Below are 13221 nucleotides of genomic sequence, written 5' to 3' on the forward strand. Positions count from 1 at the left end.
GTGTGTGTGTGTGTGTGTGTGTGTGTGCGTGTGTGCTTCTTACATTTCAGAAATTCCACTGAAAAATCCTTCACTTTGCAAAGAAGAGTGGCAACATGTGGGTTCACTTCAACCTGTTTCTTTTGTACCATTTGCCCTTTTTGTTTTCGATGGCACTTTTCCTTTCAACTTCTTTGTTCCTCTCTCCGGATTAATACCTACAAAGCACTTAAAGGGTCAGACAGACAACAGACAATATGTAATTCACATTGGGTTTAGCTTTGGAGGCATGCAATCATGTTTTTGAAATCTGACCATTTAGAGTGTTTCTTAACTCCACCTCTCAGAAAATTGTAGATGTCCCACTAATTAAAACATCTTATTTAACTCATTAGCTTGCTATTGTTAAACAGGGAGACATCTAAATCATTCAAACTAAATTCGATCTTTTTCTCAAGTTGAGAAACATTGAGAAGGCCTCAACATATATAAAACATATCTACTGATATAAAATATATCTTCTGATATAACATATCTACATATATGTAAAATGCAGGTACTGAAATTGTTAGAATTCAACCATTACCTTTGAATGAAGTCCAAGGTCCTGGCTGTCTCCTCCTGGTTCTCCAGATTGAATATGTAATATGCTGTGAACAGAGAGGCAAAACTAGACAGGAAGCTGGGCTGGATTAACTCATTATTTTAAGGCAGCGGCTATTTATATAAGCGGTAAATAGCGATATAGGCTATTTACATTTAGTGCAAATAGCAATAGATGCTATTTACACTAAGTGAAAATAGCATATTTTCTTAGCGATAGATGCTATTTACACTAAGTAAAAATAGCTATAGATTATATTTACACTATGTTAAAATAGCAGGATTTTCTGCTATTTATACTACTTGTTGCAAATAGTGGCAATTATCTGCACCTCAGTATTGTAGTACATTATATAACCGTGTGCAATAATAACATATTGAGCGTAAATAGTAATTTTAATTCAAATGATTAAATGGATGCACCTTATTGGGACAATAAAGCCCTCCATACACCTACCCTAACCCTACCCGATACTTTATTTTCAACTTTTTGATTATTTCCTTCATTTCTATTGAAAATAAATGCCTTTCCGATGTGATATGAGATTTGAAAAGGGAGAAAAAAAAAGTTCGGCAAAAGCAAGTGATCATTCAAGTTGCTGTTTTGATACTTATGTCATTTTTCAGTCAATATTAAATTACTGAATGAACTATGAGTTTCACTTTGTAGTGTATTTTTTTAGGTTTGATAACTTGAAAAGTAAAGTAAAACTTGAAAGTAAAATAATTAGTAATCTGATTACTTTTTTTAATGCAGTAATCAGTAATGTAATCAAATTACAATTTTAAGCAATTAGTAATGTGTAGGGGATTACTTTTTTTGAGTAACTTACCCAACACTAAATACAACTGACTTGGCATTTAATGTGAATTTAAAAAAAAAGTAATTTACTAAGTATAACACTTTCATTGTACAGAAAGAAAGCAAATAACATTTACATTATCAAATAACATTTTAAGCCCTCTCACAAACTCATTATAATCACTGAAGCTGTTTACACTGTGAAATTAATAACCTACTTAAATTGTAAGCACATGTGGACTTTGTTGTTTCTGATGAGAGAATTCGTCAGAGAGCAGAATTCCTTCAGCGAGTGTGTGGGCATAACAGCGAAGTTTGATGAAGACTCATCTGAACGCCTCTGATTGGTCATTGCATTCATAAGCTCAACAGAATCGTGTGTGATTGGATACAATGTGCAGCGCTGTAAAAACCCTTTCCGATGTGATATGAGATTTGAAAAGGGAGAAAAAAAGGTTTGGCAAAAGGCAGGTTCGAACCCGGGTCGATCGCGTCAAAAAGACTTCGGTACACACTTTACCATTTACGCCACTAGAGCTGACGATTGGTAGCCATCTTTTATAGTGTTGACGAGCCCAATCACACATTTATGGGTGGAGTTAGTGTAAATAGCCTGCCAACAAGGCGGGCTGTTCGCACTTAGTGTAAATAGACACTCCGTTCTTTTAAACCAAAGTTAAAAAGAGGCATATTACAAACAAACAATAAGCAAATTAGCAAGTTAGCAAAGGTACTCAAAAACACATCTCGCTGGATGCATTAACTGCTTTAACAGAACCGTTCAGAATTTACACGACACACACATCCTCCCTGAGCGGGCTGAGTACGAGGCTTCAGCGCACATTTTCATTTTGGTGCCCGTGTTAACAGTCGACTGCCTGTGCAATCTGATTTACACCATAAAATAATCACGACAAAGTGTGCTGATCAACACGAGGTTACCATGAATCACAACTGTTGTCACTAATTAATTCTTAAATTAAAACTGTTGTCACTAATTAATTCTGTTCACGTGTAATTCTTAACGTAGGAGCCCAGAGATGTTCTGCCCACAGCCGCTATAATGCTGGGGAATGTGTGAAATCGTACTGCAACCGCGCTGCCGAAACCCCGCGCAAGTCTCCTTCGCGCCCTGCGGACAGAGGATGCGTGAATCCGGGGATACCAATATGAATGTAGATACCTTCAAACATGAAAAATAAAAAACTGAAATAAGTCAATTACCACAGTTGTGAATCACTCCTCTTGCCCCTAAATCCCAACCGTTGAAAATCCCACAATGCCTCTGTAGATTTGAAATTTACAGCAATATGCTGTATATTTGCATTAAACGTCACGCAACCACATAATGCATTGAAGTTTACAGCAATATGCTGTATTATTAGAAAAACAGCCCGCTGCTGTAAAATATTGCTGTAATTTTTACAGCAATTCGTTACAGTGTAAGTAAAAAATAAATGACTCATCAGAATGAGATCCTCAGCTGGATTAAGCCGCGTGTCGCATCGCATTCTTCTGAAGTATATTCAACGCTTATTTCTCACAGGGCGTCTTCTTCCAAAAACGAAAAGTAACGAGATGAACTTGATGAATCTTTCTTTGTTTAACAGAGGTGATGTGGGTGTTCACATATTCGTGCATCTCAAGCCTGGTTTCGCGTGGATGATGGCGAGCGATGTGCGTGGGCATAATGACATTAGGGCCTTTCGCACCGCTTTAGTTCCAGAACAAAATATACAGTACTAAAGTACTGGGACGATTTTGTGCAAACAATTTCCCAGTACCATTTAAAGGGTTGCATTCGCACCGAGAGTGTGTACTAAGAAATACAATGTGCAGCGCTGTAAAAACGCGTCTGTCTCTGGCTCAGCGAACGCAGATTTGAATCTAGCAGCTGATGCTGTGCTGCACGTTTTAATCATGCCGGTGTGATTGTATGAAATATAAAAATATTGTCATTTTCACTAGTTAACAGTGCTGGTCACCACCATTTTTTTTTTTTTTTGACTTTCAGTCTGAGGTAAATCTCTTTTTCGGCTCATTTTATCTGTAAAAGAAAACCTGCTTAATTCTGCACTCCTCAATATAAGGAGTTTTTCACTTCCAGCCTTCATGGACAATTATATATCACTTATAAATGATTAAATACAAAATAAATATAAGTTATTAAGATTGGTGTGGGTTGGAATTGGTAAAATGTGCTTGGAAAAAAATATGATCAGAATATCAACTTGCCTAATAATTAAGCACGCACTGTATTAACAGGAGGATGGAGGACGCTGTGATCGGAGCTGTTTTTATTGTGTCTCGCGGGTTTCACAATAATGGATATCGACGTATACGTAAAGCGATTGAAAGAACAGAAAGGAGGACTAAGAATCTCCAACGACAACTGGCAGTGCTACATTTGCTACAAGTGCCTGCACTTCAGCGTCCGTCCATCTATCGCTGTTCTCCATACTTGCGAAATAAGTTGACACAATGTTTACACTGCATTTTAAATCATGTCAGGTGAGGGCATTTTCATACACGTTTGGCCAATCAATGTCTACTTACGTCACGATCAGTACCAGTTGTGCTGGTTAGACCCTGCTCCGGAGTAGGAGCTAATTTGGTTCTCGAAAAAGGCAGTCCGGTACTAAAATCGCACCCAGTTCCGGCGGTGCGAAAATGCCAAAAAGTGGGTAGTTCCACAATTAGTTCTTGCACTATGAAAAGGTTCCCGCGGTGCGAAAGGCCCTATTATAGCTGAGCTCAGACGGGAAAGACTATACTTTGCGTTGGTTTCATATGGATTATTTTATCAGAGAATATTTGTTTTCGACATGACTTACTTCATTTAAATATAGACACTTCAAGCTTTCTTTAGATATATTTCTGATGTTATTTTCGTTCATTTTAGTGACTCGTTTCAGGAAGATATTCGCGGAGACTGAGAATTAATTAAGCGCACCCTATTTGTTTTCTTTATTTAAAAAAAAAAAGTTGTGTTGCTATTGCGAGTGTATACAAATAATGCTTATGTAATTTTTCAGTCAATATTAAATGAATGAAAGAACTATGACTCACTTTGTAGTGTATTTTTTTAGGTTTGATAACTTGAAAAGTAAAGTAAAACTTGAAAGTAAAATAATTAGTAATCTGATTACTTTTTTTAATGCAGTAATCAGTAATGTAATCAAATTACAATTTTAAGCAATTAGTAATGTGTAGGGGATTACTTTTTTTGAGTAACTTACCCAACACTAAATACAACTGACTTGGCATTTAATGTGAATTTAAAAAAAAAGTAATTTACTAAGTATAACACTTTCATTGTACAGAAAGAAAGCAAATAACATTTACATTATCAAATAACATTTTAAGCCCTCTCACAAACTCATTATAATCACTGAAGCTGTTTACACTGTGAAATTAATAACCTACTTAAATTGTAAGCACATGTGGACTTTGTTGTTTCTGATGAGAGAATTCGTCAGAGAGCAGAATTCCTTCAGCGAGTGTGTGGGCATAACAGCGAAGTTTGATGAAGACTCATCTGAACGCCTCTGATTGGTCATTGCATTCATAAGCTCAACAGAATCGTGTGTGATTGGATACAATGTGCAGCGCTGTAAAAACGCGTCTGTCTCTGGCTCAGCGAACGCAGATTTGAATCTAGCAGCTGATGCTGTGCTGCACGTTCTAATCATGCCGGTGTGATTGTATGAAATATAAAAATATTGTCATTTTCACTAGTTAACAGTGCTGGTCACCACCATTTTTTTTTTTTTTTGACTTTCAGTCTGAGGTAAATCTCTTTTTCGGCTCATTTTATCTGTAAAAGAAAACCTGCTTAATTCTGCACTCCTCAATATAAGGAGTTTTTCACTTCCAGCCTTCATGGACAATTATATATCACTTATAAATGATTAAATACAAAATAAATATAAGTTATTAAGATTGGTGTGGGTTGGAATTGGTAAAATGTGCTTGGAAAAAAATATGATCAGAATATCAACTTGCCTAATAATTAAGCACGCACTGTATTTATAATATGAAAAAGTGATAATACATTTAATTGATCATAATTTCCTCTCCATATACATAACAATAGATAGAAATGATAGATGTATAAAGCGCTATTTAACAGGTCTTAAAAAAAATAAGATAATCAGATGGCTTACAAACTCACTTAAAACATGAGACAGATTCAGCAGTAGGACAGAAATAATTATTTCATAATATCTCAGAGAGCAGTGATAAAGGAGCAATCAATTACTTAAAATGGATGTTAAAAGACTTGTTTAATTTAACTAATTATTTTATCTTCATGTACTAGTGAAATCACAATTCCAGCCTTTCTGAGCAATAGACCAAGCCTTTGTACTACCTGGTGTTGATTTCACGAATGACGTTCACATGTGACCTGGTTGTATTTCCGTGACATTACAGTGTCATGCATGATTGTTTTCACTTAGTTTTTATTTATTTTTATTTTTATTTTATTTTTTTCACAAAACAATTAGTTTGATGCCACGAGAACCACATAAAAGTCAGTATTCTAAGAAGCTTTCTCTTCCCGGCACCGAGTAGAGGTTTATTAGTCCCTATTTTTCGCTTATGTTAGCATCACCGGAGCGAACGATGTCATGCACTTAGTGGTCTTTAGATGTTTACATTTTAAAGTGACATGACAACTGACCGAGAACAGACTTCAGTCACATGAATGATTTTAATAATCAATTCACAAAATTTACTGTATTCTAACTGTGTGAATTTAAACAGATTTGTTTATAATCTTAACTAAAATAAAAAACATATCTAGTCTATTTTTTACTTCTTATATGGGCTTCCTAATGCTGTGGGGGTCCCGGGTCCCCCAGCCCCTCTTAATTCGAGCACTGTGTGAAACATAATAAAAGCTCACTGAGATGATACAGATGGACATACATAATAAAGTTTTCACGCTATTCTTCTGTCAAGATCATTTTATTTAGTAAAGTATCTCAGCATTCACTGATGCTTCCCGGTCGCACTCAAGCACCATTATATGTTTGGTCTTAAAATATCAACTTGCCTAATAATTAAGCACGCACTGTATTTATAATATGAAAAAGTGATAATACATTTAATTGATCATAATTTCCTCTCCATATACATAACAATAGATAGAAATGATAGATGTATAAAGCGCTATTTAACAGGTCTTAAAAAAAATAAGATAATCAGATGGCTTACAAACTCACTTAAAACATGAGACAGATTCAGCAGTAGGACAGAAATAATTATTTCATAATATCTCAGAGAGCAGTGATAAAGGAGCAATCAATTACTTAAAATGGATGTTAAAAGACTTGTTTAATTTAACTAATTATTTTATCTTCATGTACTAGTGAAATCACAATTCCAGCCTTTCTGAGCAATAGACCAAGCCTTTGTACTACCTGGTGTTGATTTCACGAATGACGTTCACATGTGACCTGGTTGTATTTCCGTGACATTACAGTGTCATGCATGATTGTTTTCACTTAGTTTTTATTTATTTTTATTTTTATTTTATTTTTTTCACAAAACAATTAGTTTGATGCCACGAGAACCACATAAAAGTCAGTATTCTAAGAAGCTTTCTCTTCCCGGCACCGAGTAGAGGTTTATTAGTCCCTATTTTTCGCTTATGTTAGCATCACCGGAGCGAACGATGTCATGCACTTAGTGGTCTTTAGATGTTTACATTTTAAAGTGACATGACAACTGACCGAGAACAGACTTCAGTCACATGAATGATTTTAATAATCAATTCACAAAATTTACTGTATTCTAACTGTGTGAATTTAAACAGATTTGTTTATAATCTTAACTAAAATAAAAAACATATCTAGTCTATTTTTTACTTCTTATATGGGCTTCCTAATGCTGTGGGGGTCCCGGGTCCCCCAGCCCCTCTTAATTCGAGCACTGTGTGAAACATAATAAAAGCTCACTGAGATGATACAGATGGACATACATAATAAAGTTTTCACGCTATTCTTCTGTCAAGATCATTTTATTTAGTAAAGTATCTCAGCATTCACTGATGCTTCCCGGTCGCACTCAAGCACCATTATATGTTTGGTCTTAAACGCAGCTGCGCTCATGTTTTGCTGCAGGACAGCAATTGTGAGTGAATTTTCTGTCATCTTTGCAGGACTGTAAAATGAAGTAACATATCTTTAGCAACAGTGTTAAAGTGAACAGCACATAACAGACACAATACCGGTATAAACATAGATATCTATCGGTACAATGTCACATGGTTATCAAATTTGAATGACATTCAAAAAGCTCAGTTTTCACAGGACAAAAACAGCATATCAGTGTGAACAGAAGACCAAAACAGAGAGAAAAAGATGTTTCAAATGAAAATGTATTAGTGTGGACAAGGCCTGTGGCTTCGAAACTATCCGACCAGAGCAGAAAAAGCAGCAAGAACATGAAAAAATTAGCAAGAAGAATTTGTATTATTTTCTATTATTTTAATTTTTTTGTCTTTAGTCAATTCATTTATTAAAAGTCAACATTAGTCCACTGATGAAATTTAATTTTTAGTTTGTGTCAGTACACATTAATAATTAAAACATTTGTATCTGTATTTCAGTGGCAGCTGGTCAGTAGAGGGCAACACACACAAAATAATAATAATAATAATAATTATTATTATTATAAACTATATAAATTGGTATGTGCATAATATGATAGAAAATCATCTGTGCAATATATACGTTTTTCCTATATGTCTCATCTGTCTGTTAGCATCAAGTTCAGCTCATACACATACTGAACTGAACTGAATCAACACTGAACTGACTTGAGCTCTAGAATCACACTATTGGCTTGTTAGAGCTGCTTTACAGCACAATCTCAATCTGTGACTGCTTTGAAACAATCTGTATTGTATAAAATGTTATAGAAATAAAGATGATTTGACTTGTATGCATGATAAACCAACTTTAGTGATGTGCTTTAGGCCTGACAGGGTTTTTCACAGAGTTTTGTTTCGGGCTCCAGAAGTCTAGGTCCAGCACTGCTAGTGAGATCCCAATCACTAGTCGCTGTTCAACAGCTTTCACTATTAGTGAGGACATTTGTGAATAGTGCGGACATTTTGGACTTTGCAAATATAGTCAAAGTTGTAAACACACACAGACACTGTTCACTGTCGTGTTGTTCTTGATGTTTCTCTCTTCTTGTGTTCAGGGTCCTGTGATCTCACACTGGATCTAAACACAGCAAACACTCGACTCATGCTGTCTGATGAGAACAGGAGGATCACACATGATTATGAGCATCAGCCGTATCCTGATCATCCAGAGAGATTTGATGATGTTCCTCAGGTTCTGTGTGTTGAGAGTCTGACTGGACGATGTTACTGGGAGGCTGAATGGAGCGGAGATAATGCTGATATATCAGTGTCATATAAAGGAATCAGCAGGAAAGGAGTGAGAGAAGGCTGTATGTTTGGATGGAATGACAAATCCTGGAGTCTGGATTGCTCTGATGACAGATTCACTGTCTGGCACAATAATAACAGAACTGATATACCTGTCGTCTGTTCATCCTCTAATAGAGTAGGAGTGTATCTGGACATGTCGGCCGGCTCTCTGTCCTTCTACAGCGTCTCTGACACACAGACACTCACACACTTACACACACTCAAAACCACATTCACTGAACCCCTCTGTGCTGGATTTACAGTTTATTATGATTCCTCATTGTCTCTGTGTGATATTAAACAATAGAGAGACTCTCTGTAAATCCTCTTTCTGATGTTCACATGCACACTAATTAATTAAATCTCACATTATTATATTTGTATTTATTTGTATTTATTGTCATCTACAAGTTATAAATCTAGATCAGACACACATACTGTTCGGAATCTTTAATAAACAGAGTCATAAAGATACAATATATTTATATTGTAAACTGATCATCAAATGTAATAAAAGTACATTTGTGACTCATTTAATGATGAAGTCGTTTATGAATCCCTGATGTGAACTGATGACAATATGAATAATCATGAATGTGATTGAGATCAGCAGAATGAAACACAGAGACTGAATTGAATGAATCCGTCTCCTGATTGTCTGCTTTATTTTTCTGTCTGTGCTGATTTAACACTCAATTCACTATATGAATTCTGTACAAACAATTACATTATCACTGCCGAACACAGTTGATCTCGCTGTAATTCCAGTCTTTCAGGAGCTTCAGAGCTTCAATCTACTGCTTGATCACTAGAAAATCTTCATCAGCATCTCTTCTTCTGAAATGATTGTCTTTTCTGCTTTATTAGGTCTCCACGAGCACAACAGCTTTATATGACGGGAGCGACACAGCAGCCTCTGAGCCTCAGCTCTCACTCAAATAACATCCACATGTTCACTTTTTAGCAGCATCATATGACCCCTTTAAATATGAAAACGTACTTACAGTCTGTGAGTCAGAACAGCCGGCATTGTAGTCTACTCTACCAGGATCAGGAAACAGTCCTCCATAAAATGCGCTGCACACATCTGAATATTTGGGTTGAACTATTCTGGAACAGTGTTGTAAATACAACTTAACCACTGATTTCCAGTCATGTCCTCTTTTGGAAGGCCAAACAAAGCAGTTTCGCTTTTCACAACAAAACACACAGCGTCACACACGGCGGCCTTGAGTCCTTAAACGCTCTATGTCATCCGCTGGATGCCACTCTCTCGTGAACGCGCATACGACAGTTAGCGGAAGCTAGAGATAAAGGTTTATAAAGTTGTAAATATGGATATTTTTCTTACACAAACGCATCGCGTCACTTCAGAAGGCCTTTATTAACCCCCCGGAACTGTGTGGACTTCTTTTATAATGGATGGGTGCAATTTTTTCGACTTCAAATATTGGGCTACCATCCACTCCCATTATAAAGCATGGATTAGCCAGGACAATTTTTAATATAACTCCGATTGGATTCGTCTGAAAGAAGAAAGTAATATACACCTAGGATGGCTTGAGGGTGAGTAAATAACAAGCTAATTACATTTTTGGGTGAACTAACCCTTTAAGATAAATAAATGTTGTAGAAGTGTTGTTCATTCTTAGTTCATGTTAACTGAAGTAGTTAACTAATGTTAACTAATGAACCTTATTGTAAAGTGTCACCAATGTTCTTTTTTTTAATTAATATTTATGTAAAATTATTTCTACAGTCTTTTTTCCCCCTCAACTCGGTATAAATTTAAAAATAATTTGAAATTGGAATCTGATTTAAGCATGGGGTTGGAGTCAATTTGTAACTAAGTTCTAATAAATTACATTAAGTTAGCACAAGTAAAATATCTACATGCCATTGAATTCCATCATTTGGCAAATCCCCATCAGCTGAGACACAGTTATACAGTGATATATTCAGGTGAGGAATGTGCCACTCAGTTCACCTGGAATAAGTTCTGGTGGCCCTCTCTGGTCAATACTGTTGTGTTCTTTGTGAAAGTGGTGAAGTTTGCAGCCTGACCAATTCCCTCTTCCTCATGCATTGATACTTGTTCCTCATTTCCAGTGCCGTGTGATCTGTCTCTGAAAAAGGAATAGGAATTCATAGAGCCACAGTATTCTTGTGGCAGTCAGTCCTCTAACAGATCACACAGCTCTGGTGATCATAATGCAGGAAGTTGTATGGAATGTATGTCACATCAAGTCCAACCAGTTTCTGAGTTTTTACAGTATAATGAGGTCACGCCTTTTCATTTAGCTCACAACACACCTGAAGTGCTTTACTGAGGGTGAAGATGGATGACTTGAGCCAATCATCCAGACAACCTGGTGAGTCTGTTAATACAGTATCTGTTCATAAGCTTTCACATAATAAGTACAAACATATGGACTGTGGATTCCCCCCAAGGGGGAAATAATGTGCCATATTATACTTACTTTACCCACTCTTTGCTCTTATTTCTTGTTTTTTTTTTCTCCACAAAAGAGGAAGCAAACGTCAGCCTCTGAACAGTGAGTTATAGTCGAGTAAAATGTGCTGTACAAGATCTTAAAGATAGTATAAGAAATTATGTTTCTCGTTTAAAACAATCTAAAATCTACATCTAATTTACAATTCTTGAGAATTATCACTGCTTTGATTCAAATAGGCAAATACTTAAAGAGTCTATGATTGGATCATTATTGCAGCGATTATTATGTTTATGGCATGTTATATGTTTGGCAATAGTTCTTTTAACCATATCTGATGTAGTTTGTAACTTTTCATTTCTTAAATGACCATGTAGGAAGACGTATCTTGGCCAGATTCCACGATGACAATGCCAAGATTAATCAGGGTTAAAATTGTGAAAGAGTGGATCAGAGAGCATGAAGAACGTGTAGCAACATGACATTTACGGCATGTTCATAGATCATAGAATCGTAAGTATTTGCCTATTTAAATTCAAACAGCAACCTTTAGCTAGGCAGTGTATAATGATTACTTGATTATTTATTACTTTCAGAATTGAATAAAACACCATATGAACATGACTTGTGTCTCCAGAAATATGGAATTTCTGATTATGGTTATTTGTTTTGCATATTGCATTTAGTTTCTCTTTCATTTGAGGCCAACAGCAGGAAGCATCCACAGCAGATATAGTATAGTGTGGTTTTTTTTTTTTGAGAAACCAAAACTGAAACTGAATTGTTGTAGACTCAATGGAGCATCCACTGCAGACCTGCAGAAGACAACAGCATAATTTACAGAGGAAAGAAGAGCAGCCACTACTGGAAAGCAATGCGAAGATGGTGGAGGAAGACAGAAACCCTAACCTGAGGACTCCTGAAGAATTAAGGCCTGTTTGCCAAACAACAAACAATCCACCTCTGGGTAAACATTGACTTCTGGTTAAGAACTAGTATGCCTAATTAATGAAGATTTGTACAATTTTGCAACTCTATAAAACAGTACAATACAGTGACAAGTGGCTTATGTAATTGTGGATAATATACATTTTTCCCCTCTGAAGGTCTACGTTCCAGTTTTCGTAGATGGACTCGTAGGATAAACCCAACACAAAGTGAGTATGAAAAAGGAATCATTTCAGTGATGCAAATTGTTCCCTTTCAGTCGGTCACTCTCGACGTCACGTCGGATGACCGACGAATTGGGATCTCGCTTAGAGAGACCAATCTACTTCGAGTGTAAACTAAACGAGCCAATGCACATTGGCATTCGATTATTGCATCCAGCTGCCGCTGATCACAGCGTGAGTATAAGTAGGCAGCAGATGCAGCGCATATTCAGCTTTTCGCTTCGGAGCCGAGCGATCACATCGTTCTGCTCCTGATTACTCTACTGAGAGAAGAAGACTGAACGAGTTCAGCGCGCTCTTTGAGAGCTCTTCGTGTTGGCGGTATGGCGCTCCGACGGTGGTGGTTCCCGTGTCGAGTGGGTTGCACACATCAGGCTGCAGTTTGTGTTGCAGGCGGCCATCTCCCCTGTGCGCCTCAGCACACTAAAATAACTTTTTCTCTAAAAGAGCAATTACGGGTGCGTCTTTTTAAAGACAACGTTGCGTGGCAAACTTGACATTACGTCTTTGTAAAGACGTTGTGGGGAGGGTGAGCCGGCGCTTTCTGGAGAGGAAGGTTCGGCTGCACTGCTGTCCTCCAGGACTGTAGCAATGCCTGAATCGGATCTGGAAATAATGGCTATGCTTTCCCGGGCCGCCGTGGGGGTAGGGCTCGAGTGGAGACTTCCACCGTGTCCCGAGCCCTCACGGTTGCACGATTGGTTCTCGGGGTGGTCCGCGCTGGTTCTCAGCGCCCCACCTCGGTGCCTTTTTTCCCGGAGG

At 37.1% G+C, this 13221-nt stretch overlaps 1 pseudogene; it reads left to right on the forward strand.

Moving 5' to 3' along the window:
• Positions 1–9258, forward strand: part of LOC107683749 (protein NLRC3-like) — a 38256-nt pseudogene extending 28998 nt beyond the window's left edge.
• The last annotated feature ends 3963 nt before the right edge of the window (positions 9259–13221 follow it).

Source organism: Sinocyclocheilus anshuiensis, unplaced genomic scaffold (assembly GCF_001515605.1).
Source record: "Sinocyclocheilus anshuiensis isolate Anshui unplaced genomic scaffold, SAMN03320099.WGS_v1.1 scaffold4080, whole genome shotgun sequence".
Taxonomy (NCBI): domain Eukaryota; kingdom Metazoa; phylum Chordata; class Actinopteri; order Cypriniformes; family Cyprinidae; genus Sinocyclocheilus; species Sinocyclocheilus anshuiensis.